Source organism: Leucopleurus acutus, assembly GCF_964270905.1.
Source record: "Leucopleurus acutus genome assembly, chromosome: X".
Taxonomy (NCBI): Eukaryota; Metazoa; Chordata; class Mammalia; order Artiodactyla; family Delphinidae; genus Leucopleurus; species Leucopleurus acutus.
In genome coordinates, this window is record NC_139148.1 from 112,471,341 (window position 1) to 112,489,634 (window position 18,294).

Genomic DNA, 18,294 nt, shown 5'->3' on the forward strand with positions numbered 1-18,294 from the left:
GAACAGATAGCCAATAGTTCAAGGTGGTCTATAATCAGTGTCAAGTGATTCATATGAATATAACAACCAAGGGGTTTCAGAGGTACAAGTGAACAATTCTAACTGGGATGATCCAGAAGGCTTCCTGGAGAAGGTAGGACTTGTACTAGGTGCTGTCAATTGGATAGGATTTTGACACATGAAAGAAGAGGACAAGCATGCTAGGCAAAGGAAATGGCATGAGCAAGGTCCTGAAGTAGGCAGGCCCAGTGCCTATTTGGAGAGAGGTAGCAGACAACCTTGGCTGAAATAGAAGACTTGTTGAGAGTAGCAGAAAAGGAAGCTGCAAAGAAGGAACCATGGGATCTCAGAGTTTGAAGGGATCCTAGAGATGATCAAATCCAAGCTCTGCTTGCCTTATTCTCACACAAACACAGCTTTCCCTAGTGTGCCAGCAATGCTTAATATGAATTTTAATAATGGGTCCAGATTCCTAACATCTACAGACATAGTAATTCTGGGAGAGTAGTTAGAGAAAGGCTTTGGAGTTGGATGCCTAGTTAAACCACTTGCTAAATGTTCACCCTTGGGTAAGTTTATTTTTTCACCTATAAATGTGGATAATAATACCCTCACTTAAAGTGGAGGTAGGAAGAAAAGGAGATAGAATGCTTGAAGGAGTCAGAAAAGGAAGAGGAATCTGCAGTGTATTGCCAAAGAAAGCAGAAGTAGAAAGAATTCAAGCAAGGGGAGGTTGTTAACAGCATGAAATAAAGCAAACAGGTCAAGGTAGTTGAGACCTGTCATAAGGCCACTAACTGTGACAATATGGAGGTCGCTGGTGACCTTTAAGAGATCAATTCTCGTATAAAAGGAGAGAGGTAGTTTGTAGAAAAAGGTGAGAAAGGAGGGGTGAGAAAGGAAGAAGAATAGAATGTAAAGGAACTGGAGCTGCAGGCACAGACCCTTCCATCATTTGTAGTGACAGAAGAGGAAGAGAGATGGTTTAGATTCAAAGGGGTCACAGGGTTGAATGATGTAATGGCTGGATGAGTATCTCAACTTACAACTGAAATGGCTGGTAGCTCCTGTAAGGACTTCTAACCCTAGCTTTCCTCCTTAGCAAGAGGCAGGGAATGTGATAAAGGAAGAAGGAAGTTCCTACTCACAAAATATCTTCCCTCTTCCTTTTGTCTAGAACTGCATAGGAAAAAAATACCTTTATAAAACAATCTGTCCATTTATAATACCATAAGATTGTCAGCTGAACAATTATGAGACTCCCTGTGTAGTAAAATCTCATTAATCTGGACTACACTAATTTGGAATTTGTGGTAATTTAACCTGGGCTGGAGTTACCTTTGTACTACTTACAAAGAAAGGGTTCACTAAGCAAATAGTGTTGAAAAGATTACAAGGGAGCTAATTTAGCCTGCCAGGGGCCTAGTTCACCTATCTTTAAGAACATGCTGTTTTTTAAGAACTTAGGCATATTCATTATTAGAATGCAGATTGATTCTGCTAATTATAGATGAACATAATCTACTGCTAAAATCCTATATCTGCAACAGTTACTTTGCTCTCACTGAATATGCTCATTAGAAATAAAATTGCAATTCTTTATAGTTGGTTCACAATTCAGATTTATACATACCCTTTCTCCACCCTCATGAGTTAACCAATGTTCAGGAGGTATTACTCTAAACCAGCACATCACTTACCATGAACACAGTGGAAAAACTAATAAGTGATCAAAAAAGGCCTCAGAGCAGCCAAAATAGATGTCTTAAAGTTGATGCCTAAATCCTGTATATCTCTCCATAGCAGGTTCTCTCACAGCTGATTTAACTCTTACTTAACATACTAAGTTGACACACCAACTTGGAGATCTTGTTTGTTTGTTTTTTAAAGTTTGTAACTAAGAAGAAGGAGAAAAAGGGCTGTTACATGAAGGGACACTGAGAGAAACTAGAAATGACTGCACACTGCAGAAAGGAGACAGGACGTGGATAAAATGTGGCTGATGTGGCTGTAATAACTAAAAAGCCACCACAGTCTAGGACAATTTAGAGTTAAAAGGCCTATATTCCTTAGTAAACCCAGAAAACTATAATAGAATATTATAGAGCAGTACAATGACTAATGACTAAAATTTTCCCTTTAAATGATCAAGCAAAGTTTAGATTATGTTGAATATATGCCTTAAAAAGACAGATAAGTTTACACACACACATACACACACACACACGATTCATAATGGTTAACCTAAAAATGTGAAGTGCATTGATGCTTAAAACAATGAAGTTCATAATATTATCATATAATAATAATAACAATAAAATAGCAACATTTATTAACTGATTTTTAAGTGATGAAGTGTGTGCAGATATCAAGCTAAGCCCTTTACCTACATAATTTCATTTAACTCTACTAATAATCCTAGGAAGTTTTAGTACCATTTCTAACTTTACAGTTGAAGTGAAAGTCAGAGAGGTTAAGGAACACACCCTAGGCCACAGAGAGAGAGGTGGGACTACAACTACAACTCAGTCCAGTTCCTTGGCTGTATACTATGCCTTTCCAATGCTCCAGAAAATACAGCTCTCTAAAAATCATACTTTTCTGGAGGGCTCCAGATAGCTAATGCCTTACTGTATTTTTGTTTTCCAAACTTGTATTTAATAAATATCTTGATTCATAAGCAGAAAGACCTATGATCTAAGAGTCAGGTATGATGTTGTATGTAAACATGCTCCATTTTATAAGCTGAATGTAAAAGTAATAGTAAAAAACAGAACAAAACCAAAAACCCCATGAACATGTCTATTAGGCCCATCTTAAAATCTCAGATCAGTCTCTATAGACTATGGATACTATTTTCAAATGAATAGCCAAGTAACAAAGAGATGAAATTTTAAAATATTAAGTGATCAGTTAAGATCTGGTCTCCCATTGTTTCCCCACTCACTCTGGAGAAATTTAACATGAGAATGGGCCAATGGAGCACGAAGGATGGGGGAATTGCAGGGGAGGCTAGAAATTCAGTTGGCTGTTATACAGGATTTAGGACAATCTGTTCATCAGCTGTTCTAAGAGAGCTATGAGGGCATAGAACACATGTGGGCATAGTGTGTACTGGGGGAAACAGGGGTGGGGTGGGGACATGCAAATGTATGCAGTTATCCACATTAGGAGTACAAGTGAGGGTAGCCACCACTTCTATATACAAAGAAAGATGTATAGTGACATCATTCACTCATGTAATTCCTTATACCTAAACCAAATGTTCTTTACTCATCTCTTCTTGTCTTAAGTCTACCCATTCAAGGGCCAGCTACAAATGCCACTTCTGCTGTGAAGTGTTCCATAATGCCTAAAGCTGAATTAAACTCTTTCCCTGTTTGGGCTCCCATAGTTTTTTTTCCCTTTTACACATTTACCACAGCACTGATGATACTCTATCTTATTATTAGAGTTATTCACAAGTTATGTGCTTTTTCTGCCCTCTATTCTACCATGAGTTCCTTGAGGGCAGGGGACTCTTTCTCATTTCTGTAGCTCGTACAAATCATAGCACAGTGCCCACTACATACTAGTTTTTGGGACAATGTTGACTCAGTGGCACTGGCCTAAGAGAATGGATTATCGTCTAGCTTACCTGAAGGAGCATTTGTCCTCTTTCTTTTCTTGCTTGACTCCCCTCCATTCTCAATGAGGCCTTCTGTGACCAGAGGGCCACTGGTACTGCCAAACTGCAGGGGCTCGTTGTTGTTGGCAGGGTCAAAGGGCAGCTGGTTCAACCCTAAAGAAGAAAAAGAAAGCCAAAATCCAGACTCCATTAAGGACTGGGATGTCTCCAGATTTTATTATATGAGCCACTAGAGGAAAACTCTCTAAATCTTAAGAGCCCAGGAATAACAGATGAATTCCTTAAAGCCAGTTGCCCTCTGCACTGTTTTACAGATCTTGTTGATAAATACAGAATTAAAATATAGGCTCTTATAAGACCATGACTCTGTCATTTGTAAGATCCCTCCTGTTTCTCGGAAATTAACATTTTTGACCACAAGCTATCAATTATCTTCTACCTCCTCCTCCCTTAAAGAGATAATAGAACTCGCGAGGGGGTTATTTAGTAATTGGAGTGATGGGGAATTACAACCCAAGTTTGAGTAGGGTTAATCCCATCTTCTTCAAATGATCCCAGAGCATGGTCACTTTACTAGTAGCTGCTGCACCATATAAAATGGCAAAAGGCATTTTCTATTATCCAAGTCCTATTGGTTTCAGCCAGGGATGAGCAGAGATAGTTTCTTACACCCCTGGCAGCAGCATCTGGAATTTCAAGTGTTTCAATTAAAACTTCATGAATACCATATGACCCAGCAATCCCACTACTGGGCATATACCCTGAGAAAACCATAATTCAAAAAGAGTCATGTACCACAATGTTCATTGCAGCTCTATTTACAATAGCCAGGACATGGAAGCAACCTAAGCGTTCATCGACCGATGAATGGATAAAGAAGATGTGGCACATATATACAATGAAATATTACTCAGCCATAAAAAGAAACGAAATTGAGTTATTTGTAGTGAGATGGATGGACCTAGAGACTGTCATACAGAGTGAAGTAAGTCAGAAAGAAAAACAAATACCGTATGCTAACACATATATATGGAATCTTAAAAAAAAAAAAAGTTCTGAAGAACCTAGGGGCAGGACAGGAATAAAGACGCAGATGTAGAGAATGGACTTGAGGACACGGGGAGGGGAAAGGGTAAGCTGGGACGAAATGAGAGAGTGGCATGGACTAATATATACTGCCAAATGTAAAACAGATAGCTAGTGGGAAGCAGCCACATAACACAGGGAGATCAGCTGGGTGCTCTGTGACCACCTAGAAGGGTGGGATAGGGAGGGTGGGAGGGAGACGCAAGAGGGAGGAGATATGGGGATATATGTATATGTATAGCTGATTCACTTTGTTATAGAGCAGAAACTAACACACCATTGTAAAGCAATTATACTCCAATAAAGATGTTTAAAAAAAAACTTCATGAAATGTGGAATGAAAAGCTTTGTAAAAGTCCAAAGTTAGGTGATCTCTCCTAAGCCTTTTATCTACTACTGGTCCTCTAATCCTATCAAAAGAGGAATCAAGTTGGCCTGCTATGGCTCACTCTTTAACCCTCAATTTTTCTATGGCCCGCAGCTGTACAATTCTTAAGGTAATGTTTGTAAAATGTCAATGAAAATTTGGAATCCAGTCAGCTAAAGGTCAATCAAGTTTCAGTAAAATGAATGCTAAGGTTCTAACAAAATGGCTTTACATTCTTGTTTTATTTTGTTTTTTTTTTTTTTTTTTTTTTGCGGTATGCGGGCCTCTCACTGTTGTGGCCTCTCCCGTTGTGGAGCACAGGCTCCGGACGCGCAGGCTCAGCGGCCATGGCTCACGGGCCTAGCCGCTCCGCGGCATGTGGGATCTTCCTGGACCGGGGCACGAACCCGTGTCCTCTGCATCAGCAGGCGGACTCTCAACCACTGCACCACCAGGGAAGCCCTACATTCTTGTTTTTAATAAAAAATATCCCTATGCTGTTTTCAGCCCATGTAACAAATACCATTTCTTCTACAATCAGATTCCACTTGGAACACCTCCATTAAATGTCTTCTGGGACCAGTCAAACATTTTTCCTTTACATCATCTGAGTGAGTAAGTGAAAGAATGAAAACTTGCTTCTGTATCTTAAGTCAACCATTCACCATATCATATCCATGTCCTATTAAATCCCTACCATGACTAGAACTAAGGAAACAAATACTGATCACTATGTATTAGAAAACATTCAGATCATGACCAAGACTATTTTCAAAGAAGACTAGATTTTTATATAACTTGCAAATGAAGATGTTTCTTGCACCTGAGTAGTCACAGAGTCAAATGTGATTAGTGTACTATTCCAAAACTTCTCTTGGTATTTCTTTCGGCAATATCAGACTGACCAAAAAAAGTTCCACGGAAGATGGAATAGTATAGTGGAAACAATATGTGCTTCGAAGCCTGACAGATCAGGGTTCTAATCCTGGATCTGTCGTTTACTATCTGGGTAGCTTCTGGCAATTCATGTAATCGTCCTTAGTCTTAGTTTCATAATGTGTAAAAGGGGGATGATAACACTGCACAGAGCTATTGTAAAGATAAGCAGAAAAATATATATTCTAAGTGAATTAAAACAAACTTTTCCCCTATAAGTTTGAAGTTTGTAAGCAGCTCTTCTAAGGAGGACCTCTCTCTCTCTATCTCTCCCACAACTGTATCCCTGGTGCCTAGCACCATGCCTGGCACATAGTGAGTGTTGAATGAATTAATTCTCAATAGGGAGGAAGTAGGTGATGCATTCTATTAACTCATGTAGTTAGAATAAAGAATTAATGACAAAAGTTCTGATGCTGATTATATCAACATTACTTAAAATAATTCGATTTCAAATGCATCTCCATCATTTGAGTACTATACTGCAGGATGGTAAAATCTTGATCAAAAGGAATGCTCAGGGATTAGGAGGTTCTGATTAATAATGGTTAATCAGAAATTTTTTTCTTTTGCATTTGATATTTTACAGAATAATATATTAGTCCATTTTCCTGCCTTATTAAGTTGGTAACTGAGGATATTACAGAGCTTCAGAGCTATGACCTGTAAAAGGAGGCTGATAACAGTACCTAACTCATGGGACTGTTAAAAGGATTAAGTGAGATCACAGATGTAGAACATTCTGCATCACATCTGGCATATAGCAGATGCTCAATAAATATTAACTGCAAATTTCCATTTCTAATTTCTAGAATTTTTGATGTACAATGTGAGATTGGTCTGAATTTGCCTTTATCCAAGGATATACCCTACTTTCATCATTGAACCTTTTTATTGCTGTTTGTACTGTTTTCTAAAAGTTGAAGGAGTCCAGGAACAAAATCTGATGAATTAAATGTATTCAGTTATAGACATTTGGCTATAATTGTTCTTCCCTTTTATTTAGTCCCAGATGGTAACTTTAGGGCTTTAGGTATTTTGCTCCCTGTACTAATGTACAGATTTTTGTTTGGCACTGAATAAAACCGAGATTTCAAGTACCTTCTGTGTATCCACCTCATAAATGATCCAAATATATGAAAATCTTGATAATTCAACACACCATCTCAGGCATTGTTTCTTATAGAAAAAGACCTCATATCAAGGAGAGAGAGACATCCCACTCAGTAAGCTGATCCATTGAATACCAATCCACATTTTATATTATCCAAGACCCAATACAGTCTCCAAAGATTTGTAGCTTGAAAACAAGAGCTATAGACATAGCAAAATTCTATGACACTAGTGCTTCCCAGCTACTTTTATTGTATTGTTTCATTCCTCCTTTAAGACAGCACTAAATCAACCAGTAAATCAGTAGGTACTTATAGGATCTTTTCTGTGTCATGTATATGTGGTCCACATTTGGAGTGCTATTTTAAGTAAAATAGCCCCATTAAAACTACCTAAATTCTAAAAGGAAAACCACCACCACTTTAATTTCAAGAATTCTTATTGCAGAAATTTCAATTATGACTTGAATATAAAATATTAGCAATTATGATATTTTAATTCTCACCCAAACTACAGAATTTACCTTTAAATCTCTTATGGAAGCTATTTCTACCATTTTTCTACTAGACATGATGGAACTATTAGATAAGGAAGATATTAAGAAAATATTAGATTAAGAAGAAACTTTTTTTTTCTGTGCCATGCAGCCCATAGCAGTGAAAGCGTGGAGTCCTAACCACTGGACCACCAGGAAATTCCCTAGGAAGAAACTTCTGAGGCTATTTAGTTGCCTCTTCTATGCAAACCAGAAATCTCATCTATAGAATTCAGGACAGGCCTAAATCCAGGTGTTACTTCTTAGCCTGGGGACCATTCCTTGCTATGCTCCTAGGGATTCAGCTTGCTTTCCTTACCTTTTTTAAAACTACCACTTACTCTATTTTGAGGGTTCCTTTCATCTCCCCAAGACTGCCTGTGAAGTAGGATACATTTTGTTCAATTGTTAACTTGCTTATTGTCCCTAAAATGAGCACATGGGATGTCTAAGTTTTTAAGGACTCTACTGATAATCACTGCAAGAAAAACAAATGAGGGAGTCATCAAGAATTAACAGAATAAAGAAATATTCTAAAGTCTTATATATTTCCTCATATTATTTGCCCTTTTATTCCTGAGGATAAATTTAATAAAACTTTGATCCTTGCTCATTCATTTCTCCTCCCATCTTGTCCCCTCATCGCCTAACCCCACAAGATACACAGTTTGTCTAAAAGGAAGCACGAATTGTTAAAGTAAAACAGATAATAAACATTAGTGCTATAGAATTCTGCTATTTCTGTATCTTATGTTCACAATTAAAGTCCATGTGGTAATGTAATCTTGTCTAAAACCAGGTTGACTGGTTTAGACAGCTGACCAGCTGTTATTTCATGTCATGTCAAAATACAGATTCTCTGACTTTATAACCCACATGAGGCCACTATAGAAAGTATGCATATTGGGGAAGGGTGAGGATGGGGTCGTTGGAGAATGACATTTATTAACCAATGGAACCAGGAGATTAAACATCTCAGAATGAAGTGTGGTTCCCAATGAATCCTCCAATCTGCAGGTCAAGGAGTTCACATGCAATGATGTCTGCCATACAGACACAAATGATTCCTGGGCTTTGAGGAAAACACTGAAGAATTTTCATGATTCTTGTGAAAGATCAATGATGTCTTTGTGCCCAGCTTCTGTAATAGTTACTGCCACAATTCACTTTACAGAGCTTTCTACTATCAGGTCAAATTAGGACTAACCTTCATGATGCAATCTAACACGTTTAATGATTGCCCCAGGTTACAGCACCAAAACATGACCCTGTGGGTCCCTGTCACTTCTTATTTGCAGCTGCAGCCCACAGACTTAAGGTGGTTCAACCTTAGCACAAAGAAACACAATTCTACTCTGGATTAGTTCTCTTTAAAAGAAAATGGTTAGGTCCTGAGAAATCTGGTAAATTCAATTCAAGGCAGCAATCTCCAGACAGACATTCATGTTGAAAAAATAGAATGTCAGTTTTTGGCAAAAGGAACTTTATAGCTAATTTGTGTATAAAACAAATTTCTGTAACCCGAGTCCTATTTTCCAATTGACTTTAGTTTAAAATCAGATATGGGACTCATGGTAAAGAAGGTCTCCAAATTAGTTTTTAATTCAAAACTCTTGAAGTAAGGGGTTAGAATAATAGCCAAGCCCTTGATGTGCTGGCAGGTGCTTTTGTAGGATTTATCCATCCTTGGGAGCCCCTCCTCCTTCCTCAGTCCTGGCCTGAAAACCCCTGACTCCACATTTTTAGTTCTCACTACCCAGCAATTCCACCTGCTACTTCTGAGAGAATATTTACAATTTCTAAAAAGAGCTGAACTGCAGTATCACTCTCCAGCCACAGGGGTTAGTAGCCAAAACAAATGAACATTTCTCAGTTCCAGGTCTTAGCTGATGTCAAACAAATGAAACCTACTTTGTCAATTTTGAGGGTTCAATATTCTGTATAACTGATTTAGCTGAAGCAAGGGTAACTGTAAAAGATTAATGGGTGAGTGAAGGGAACGGGGAAGTGATCAGAAAGAAAAGGGCCAAAGTCTTCTTTTACTAAGGAGCTTGCTTGAATGGTGGTGAGCATAAGAATTTTCAGAGCCAAAATGATGCTTAAGTCACCTTTTTCAAGGTGTGATACAGGTCACAGGTGGATTTTCATTGGCAGTGATCCTACAGCAACTTTTAATGACTTCCCAAACTACTTGGTCAGGCATTCAAGTCCTTCCTAATAAGGCCCCACCATTCTGAGCCTTGTCTTCTACTATGCTCCAGCTTGTGCTCTACTTCAATACTTCCTGAACTTCAATGTGCACACATGTTCCCCGGGAATCTTGTTAAAATGCAGATTTTGAGTCAATAAGTCTGGGTTGTGTTCTGCTTTTCTAACAAGTTCCCAGGTGATGCTGACCCTGCTGGTGTGGGGAATCGTACTTTAGGTAAAAAAAGCTGACACTCTAGCAAAATGGGACTACCTAGCATTCATTGAATCATTCCAGTACTTTCCTACTTCCACAGCTTTGGCTCACACTATTCCTCCACTTACTTCTTGATTTCCAGCCTTCAAAAGACTATCTTTCCTTTAGGGTTTATCTCAGATGTTATTTCCTTCATGATGCCTTCCCTTATCCACCTCCACCCAACCCAATACATACACAGCAGTGGAGCAGGGCCACCAGGGGAACTACCATTCATTGACTGTTCAGAATGTGTCCTGCCTTATATTCATTATCCCACTATTTTATTTTCTAGTTATTTGCCCCATTTACAACAAAGAAAGGTAAATTTATAGAATTTAAATTTCCCAGGGTCACACAGCTAATAAGCACTATTACTAATAAACACCATTCTGGCCTTCCTCAGATCTTAATCTGTACTTTTCCTATGCCTTTCAGAGCATGCCTTGTGTTATAGTTCTTTGAGTATTTGTCTTATTCTCCCTTCCCTCCTGCCTTAGCCCATCACCACTAAGTTGTAAACTCCCTGAGGACAGACTTTATGTCCCAGTCATTTAAAAAATCTCTCCTCCTCCAAGATGCCTGGCATGGTGCCTTGTACGATATGATAAGCACTCCAGACATGTGTATAGAACTGAACTCAGCTACAACTTTGGGTATAATAGTTGTGTTTCCCATCCCAGATGTCAACCAACCTGCTGCTGGGGCTGTTATGAAGGGAGAAGGAAATATGGTTTGGGGGGTTCCTTCAGCATTCCTGGTATCCCCTCTATCCTAGGATCCCCAAAGACTCTTTGGGGAGTGGTGGTAGACTATCATACACTGTACCCCTGACTATGACTCTGCATAACTTCACTACCCCTTTCCAAGAAGCGAAGCAGTCCTTCTACTGACTAAGACCTTTCTATAAGAAAACATTATAAAAGAAGTCCCATATATGGATCTTCTCCTAATACGTCTACGGACACCAGGTTACAGATTCCTGCTTTACAAACTACAATCAAGAAAAGGCAATCCCTAGAGATGTACCATCCAACACAGTAGCCATTAGACAGATGAAGCCATTTAAATCTAAGTTTAAATGAATTAAAATAAAATAAAATAAAAAGTTCAGTTCCTCAGTTGCACTAGCCACATTTCAAGTGCTCGGCAGCCACATATGGCTAGTGGCTACTGTATTGGACAGCACAGTATAAAGTATTTCCATCATCACAGAAAATCTTATAAGTTGCTCTAGAGTCAGACCTGGATTCAAACCCATATCTGCCACTTACTAGGTGTGCCACTTACGAGGCGTATAAAACAAGTCACTTGATTTCTCTGAGATTGTTTCTGTACCGCAGAATGGTGATGATAATGACACCCCTTATAGGGAAGTGAAGAAAATTAAATGAGAGAATGTATGTCTAAGGTCTATCATATATCAGACACTAAATAAGTGTTAGCTCCCTTCTTCTAACTCAGTTGGGGATTTATATGTATTTGTCCAAAAATGGATTAAGAAAATTTGAATAGTGTGGCTCCTTAGGCCCCCACACTATATCCTATTTATGGCTTAGAAGATGTTAGCTTTGCATTCATTTTATAGTCCTGTTTTTCAGATAATACACAGCCATCAAGGTAAAACATTAGTAAATAATGCTGGGAGTAGTCAGTGACTGCTCTTTGCTTGTACTATTTTTAGGAAAGGAGACGATATTTGTCACCACCTTGAACTTTCCAACATGAAAGAACCACATTTTCCCCTTACAACTTAAATGCCTCCTCCCAAAGCTTTAATCAGTGTTCACTTTCAGCTGGTTGCTGTATTATTAGAACACTGCTAACAGTGACACTTGAGCTGGAGTACAGAAGGTCCATTTCTCTCTAAACCCATATTTTCCTATGCTCAGAATGTTCTCTGTGTTTTTCCTAGGAGGCTGATATCTCCCAGGCCTGGTAAAGGTGAGTTATTTGAGAGAAGTCTGAACTAAATCTGTTAAGGTATTTGAGTTCCGTGAGCAGGAAAGCAAAATACATATTTCTAACTTCAACAAGAATGCTTCAGGACTCTTTTCCCCTGTTCAACTTAAGGCTTGGGAAACACAGCAAAATCACATTCCTCAATGAAAACAAAGTTCAAAAAATGCAGATTTGATAGAACAGTTCAAAGTGACAGATGGTAGACAGGTGATCTATCATTTTCCTTAGGATAAAGTCTGGCAGTCTTCATAGAAAGTCTTATTTTCCTCTACTTTAGCCCTGGGAACGGTTATAGCAACTACCCTTCTCTCCACATCTTTGGGGGTGGAGGATTAGAAAGATGGTGATTCATCAGTGCCCGCTTTGAGCTGGCTCTAGGCCATGCTGCAATTCCTGTTGACCAATTTTCTACTTGAGTGACAGGAAAGGGGCAGGTTGCTAACATACTGACCATTAGGTTATCTGTTTAATACTTGCCTGAGAACGTGCCCAGAGGTACCATATTATGGGTGTCTCTGTCTAAATAAAATAAATAATTGCAGATTTCAGAGCCTGAGGGCAGAGAGTTGTTCTGGTATTGAAATTGGAGTCTATCTTGTCAGATCTGTAATGAGGTCTTCCCTTCAGACTGATTGATTTCATAAAGCTGAGGTAATTATCAAAAGCAAGCACAGTTCTCCCTGTAGAAACCACTCCACTGGTTTTGACAACTAGCTAGTCAGTTGGATCTGGTCAGGGGCCTAGGCTGAGCCAGCTCTTTCAGTAGCAACGGTTACTACACACACTAATTTACTTTAATAGATTCTTAAGACGCCAGTAAATAAGTTGCAAACAAAGTGCAGCAAAATTTCACATGCTGTAAGTGAGTGAAATTTGAAGTAGCAGTCAGATAAATCTGCATTTCCGTGTAGGATGCTTTTAAGGGAGAATGAGAGCTAAAACTCTTTTGGTCTTTGGAGAATTAATTTTATCAACTAATACTAGAAGGATATTGGTTATCCTTTAAGACTGATACGCTGTATGAATAACGTGTATCTTTGCTTTTCCCCAAATGTACACAGTAATTTCACCAGATTTCTTTTATTCATTCATTTAGCCTTCATTAACTATTTATCCAATCACTGTGCTACAATTTTAATTACTTTCTAATTAACCAATGATGAGATTGTGATTTAGCATCCCCTAAATACAGAACTACATAAATACAGTAAACCTCCATTTACACATCCAAAAATATTACCCTCTCTCCTTTCCCCTACACCATTAATTTTGCTATACTGTATCATTAATGTTCTGGAGTTATGCTTTCTGTATTCCTAATGTTTGAGCCTCATTTGAACTAGTTTTTCAAGAATGTATGATAAACAATCCGTTGTTGGCTGTGAAATTAAACACACGGGAGAAAACAGAGATTCCTGTAATATGCTAATGCATCTTTATAGATCCACACTTCCTTTATAACAATTCCACCTCAGGAGTATCAGTACAGGGTGTTGACAAGTGATTAACTCCTTTAGAGAGGTACCTGGGCTGAAATCAAACTGACTACTGAGGAGAAAGCTAGAATCTACTCCTCAAGAAAACAATGACTATAAAGGAAAAGCCTGCAAAAAAGAACTAATCTGTGTTTGAAACAAGTCTTACTGCTGTTGTTGTATAAAAGAATAAGTAGGATCTTAATTTTGCTTCAGTCTGGAGTCTAATTGAAGTATTCAATACATATTGGAATGAATGAATCAATCAAACAATATTGACAGCCTCTCTCCTTATTCATCCAATTCATTCAAACAATTCTGTGTACTTGGCAGTATCCTAGGCCCTAGGATTTCAGGACTTGATAAGAAACAGTTTTGTTCCTCAAAAAAATCGCAACCAGAAAGGAGGGCAGATAAATACACAGAAAACCTGGGCCAAATTACTGCATCTTCATCTCTTGCCACTTCCCCCAAGTATCCTTTACTTCATTCATACCAAACTTCTCAAATTCCTCAAACATGCTATGCCTTTGCATGTCTCTGCGCTTCTGTTTTAAAAACTTAATTTTATTGTGGTAATAACACTTAACATGAGCTCTACCTTCTTAACAAATTTGTAAGTGTACAATACAGTATTGTTAACTATAGGCATGATGTTGTACAACAGATCTCTAGCATTTACTCATCTTGCATAGTTCAAACTTTGTGCTTGTCGATTAGCAATTTTCCATTTCCCCTGCCACTCAGCTACTGGTAACTACCATTATACGCTCTGATTCTATGAGTTTGACTATTTTAGATACCTCATACAAGTGGAATCATGCAATATTTGTCCTTCTGTGACTGGCTTAGTTCATTTAGCATAATATCTTCAAGCTTCATCCATGTTCTTGCATATTGCAGGATTTCCTTCTTCTTTTAAGTTGAATAATATTCCATTGTATGTATATACTGTGTTTTCTTTCTTCATTCATTTGTTGGACATTTAGGTTGCTTCCATATCTTGGCTATTGTGAATAATGCTTCAATGAACATTGGGGTGCTAATATCTTTTAAAGATACTGATTTCAATTCGTTTGGATAAATACCCAGAAGTGGGATTGCTGGATCATATGGTAGTTCTATTTCTAATTTTCTGAGGAAACTCCATATGTTTTCCATAGCAGCTGCAACAGTGTACAAGGGTTCCAATCATTCCACATCCTTGCCAACACTTATCTTTGTTTTTTTTATAATAGCCATCCTCACAGGTATAAAATAATATCTCATTTTAATTTTGATTTGCATTACCCTAATGATTAGTGATGTTGAGCACCTTTTCATATACATGTTGGCCATTTGTATACCTTCTTTGGAGAAATGTTTATTTGTGTCTTTAGCTCATTTTAAAAATTGGGTTTTAGGGTTTTTTTCTATTGAGTTATAGAAGTTCTTTATATATATTTTTTGAAATTAACCTCTTTTGTTTTCTCCCATTCAATAGGTTGGTTGACTTTTCACTCAGTTGACTGTTTCCTTTGTTATGCTAACACCATTTAGTTTGATGGGGTACCACTTGTCTATTTCTGCTTCTTTTTTTTTTCTTTTTTGCGGTACGCGGGCCTCTCACTGTTGTGGCCTCTCCCGTTGCGGAGCACAGGCTCCGGACGCGCAGGCTCAGCGGCCATGGCTCACGGGCCTAGCCGCTCTGCAGCATGTGGGATCTTCCCGGACCGGGGCACGAACCCGCGTCCCCTGCATCAGCAGGCGGACTCTCAACCACTGCGCCACCAGGGAAGCCCTATTTCTGCTTTTATTGTCTGTGCTTTTGGTGTCATATCATGAAATCAGTGCCAAGACCAACGTCATAAAGCTTTCCCCCTAGATTTTCTTCTAGGTATTTTACAGTTTCAGGTTTTATATTTAAATCTTTAATCCATTTTGAGTTGATTTTTGTGTATGGTGTAAGATATGGGTCCAAATTCATTCTTTTGTATGTGGATATCAATTTTCTCATCACCATCTATTGAACATACTATTTTTTTTCCCAAGGGGCACTCTGGCACCCTTGTTGAAGATCAACTGACGGTATATGGATGGATTTATTTCTGGGCTTTCTATACCGTGCTTCTGTATATACCATTCCCTCTGCTTGAAATACAATTTTCCCTTTTCTCCACCTGGAAAGCTTTTATTCAACCTTCAAAATAAAGACACAGACCTACTAGAGAATGGACTTGAGGATATGGGGAGGGGGAAGGGTAAGCTGTGACAAAGCGAGAGAGAAGCATGGACATATATACACTACCAAACATAAGGTACATAGCTAGTGGGAAGCAGCCGCATGGCACAGGGAGATCAGCTCGGTGCTCTGTAACCGCCTGGAGGGGAGGGATAGGGAGGGTGGGAGGGAGGGAGACGTAAGAGGGAAGAGATATGGGAACATATGTATATGTATAACTGATTCACTTTGTTATAAAGCAGAAACTAACACACCATTGTAAAGCAATTATACTCCAATAAAGATGTAAAAAAAAACCCTACTCAAATGTTACCTATTCAATGAAATGTTTCCTAATCCCCAAAAGCTCTCTCTATAGGAGTATACAGAGCCTTTTTATCAGAGCACTTATTGTAGGACCTCAGGGTTCATTCTCGATGTTTATGGGTTTGCAGGTGTTCTGGGTTGTCAATATCTGATATCTGCCTTAGAAAGTTCATGCTTATGGCAGAATGAAGGACACACAGGAGGTAAGAAGGCACCAGAGACAGAGAGACCAATTACAATACCAAAGTGACACAGTGGAGAGATGACAGTAGTGTAACCTCAGACCAGTAGCAATGAATGGAAAGAAATGGATTTCAGAGATATTCATGAAGTGGAATCATCTGGATTTAGTGTCTGATTGAATCTGGAAGTTGAGGGGAAGAGAGGAATCTGAGATGATCCATTTTAAAATTAAGTCGCAGTCCTGAAAATCCTACACGGTTTGGGAGTTCAGTATGAGAAAAAGCACAATTCATTGGAAGCATATCCACAAAGCTACACTGGAAAAGAAAACTGCTTCCAATCTCTATTTGCCATAGGATAAAGGCTGCCAGGAAACACCATCAAATGGCTTACTCTTGACCTTTACTATGTATTCTTAACAAAGCCTGTCAAAAGATATCAATTCATCCAGAAAAAAAAATAAAGCATAATAGTCTAAGAGTCAGGGTAACATAGTATTGGGCTATGGAGGGAGAATAACATTTTAATAATAGGTCTCAGACTCGGTTTATTTTGTTTGCAGCATTCACTGACGAAAGTGTCTTTGAAGGTCAGGAATACTTAACAGATTCCTTCCCTTTCCCCTGCATACTTCTCCCTTTTCTCCTCCTCCCAAACAACTCTCAAAATGATCTTATTAGAAAACCTTGCATTTTAATAGCAGTTGTATTTTGGTTATTATCGTATGTTGGATTAAGCTGACAATTCTCCTTTTAACAATACTCAAAGAAAGGTTGAAAAAATTAATGCTATGTTGTTTTTCTCCCTGCCAAAGAATATAGCATTGTAATTGTCTCCTGGAGACGAAGCACTCTAATCATCTTTAACTTTAAAGTAAATTCATTTCAGGAAGATGCTTTGAGACAAACAATTGACAGAGCAAATCAGGGCTCCTAGGAGATTGTGAAGTGTTGGACTGAGTCGAAGAGAATGCCATAGCCGAATTCAATTCCGTGAACATTTTCAACTTAAGAGTTTCTCTGCAACAAAATAGCACTGTATGGGAGTTAGAGTCATGTTCCATTGTGGGAGATAGGCCTTAAACATTGCACAGATTCTTAACACCTAAGAGTTCTAGGCACCACAGAGGCAACAAGCATACAACACAATTATTCTGATTAAACAATAGAGGAAGCTGTTATACCACGTAAAGTCAGAGTGTGAAAGCATAGTAACTTTCCAAAATTGTGTTTAAAAAGAATCCAGGACTGGAAAAGACTTAAGAATCCTCTGGTTCCAATTGATGTCATAGGAATCTTGGAATGGTCCCAAAAGCCAGAGATCATTTCAACTTTCACTCCCTCCCTAATTAAAGCCATCTCCATCTTCCATTGTTCTTGTTTTGTTATTTTTTGAGCCTCTCCTGTTCAAGGTTTGGGGAAATACATCATTTGGATACAGATTTGGATTGGTAAATTTATAGCCTTGGTAAATTAACAGGCTCAGAATTTCCTGGAAATTGGGCACTTGCCTAGGTTGATGGTGGAAAGAAGAAATGCAATAACAATGAACTAAGGCCCTGAATACCTGACCAAGCAGCCTAACCTCCTGGACAGATGCCAAGCATGAGCATAAAGCCATAGTGCAGTAAACCAATTCTATTTAAGAACCCTCCCTTTGGGCTACTAAAAGGCAATTGTTTTCTTTGATACACATGTGACCCAAATCTGGTTTTCTATAAGGTGAATGGTGCCAAAAGCCGTTCCCACATTATTTTGTTTTTCACCAGCTACTTCTTGCCTCAACTCAGTCACGAACGTCAAAGACTTGTTAGGAGTATCTCCAGAAGAGAGTGAGACTTTAAGACAGTGCCTCATCACTGTACATATTAAAATCACCTGGGAAATTTTTAAAAAATACCAATGCCTGGTCCCCACCCCCAGAGATTCTGATTTAATTGATCAGGGTGGGGCCTAAGTGGCTCATTTTTCAAAAGCCACCAGGTGATTCCTTTTTTTTCTCTCTCTCTAGTTGTGGCACATGGGCTCTGTAGTTTGCAG

At 38.6% G+C, this 18,294-nt stretch overlaps 1 protein-coding gene across 6 annotated transcripts in view; it reads right to left on the reverse strand.

Annotated features, from left to right (window-relative positions):
* ENOX2 (ecto-NOX disulfide-thiol exchanger 2) overlaps positions 1–18,294 on the reverse strand; it is a 283,748-nt gene that overhangs the window by 164,007 nt on the left and 101,447 nt on the right. For all 6 annotated transcript variants that reach the window (XM_082864650.1, XM_082864649.1, XM_082864646.1 and 3 more), the window contains one exon: positions 3,638–3,781. The gene's annotated coding sequence lies outside the window, so the exon portion shown is untranslated. The remainder of the gene's footprint in view (positions 1–3,637; positions 3,782–18,294) is intronic.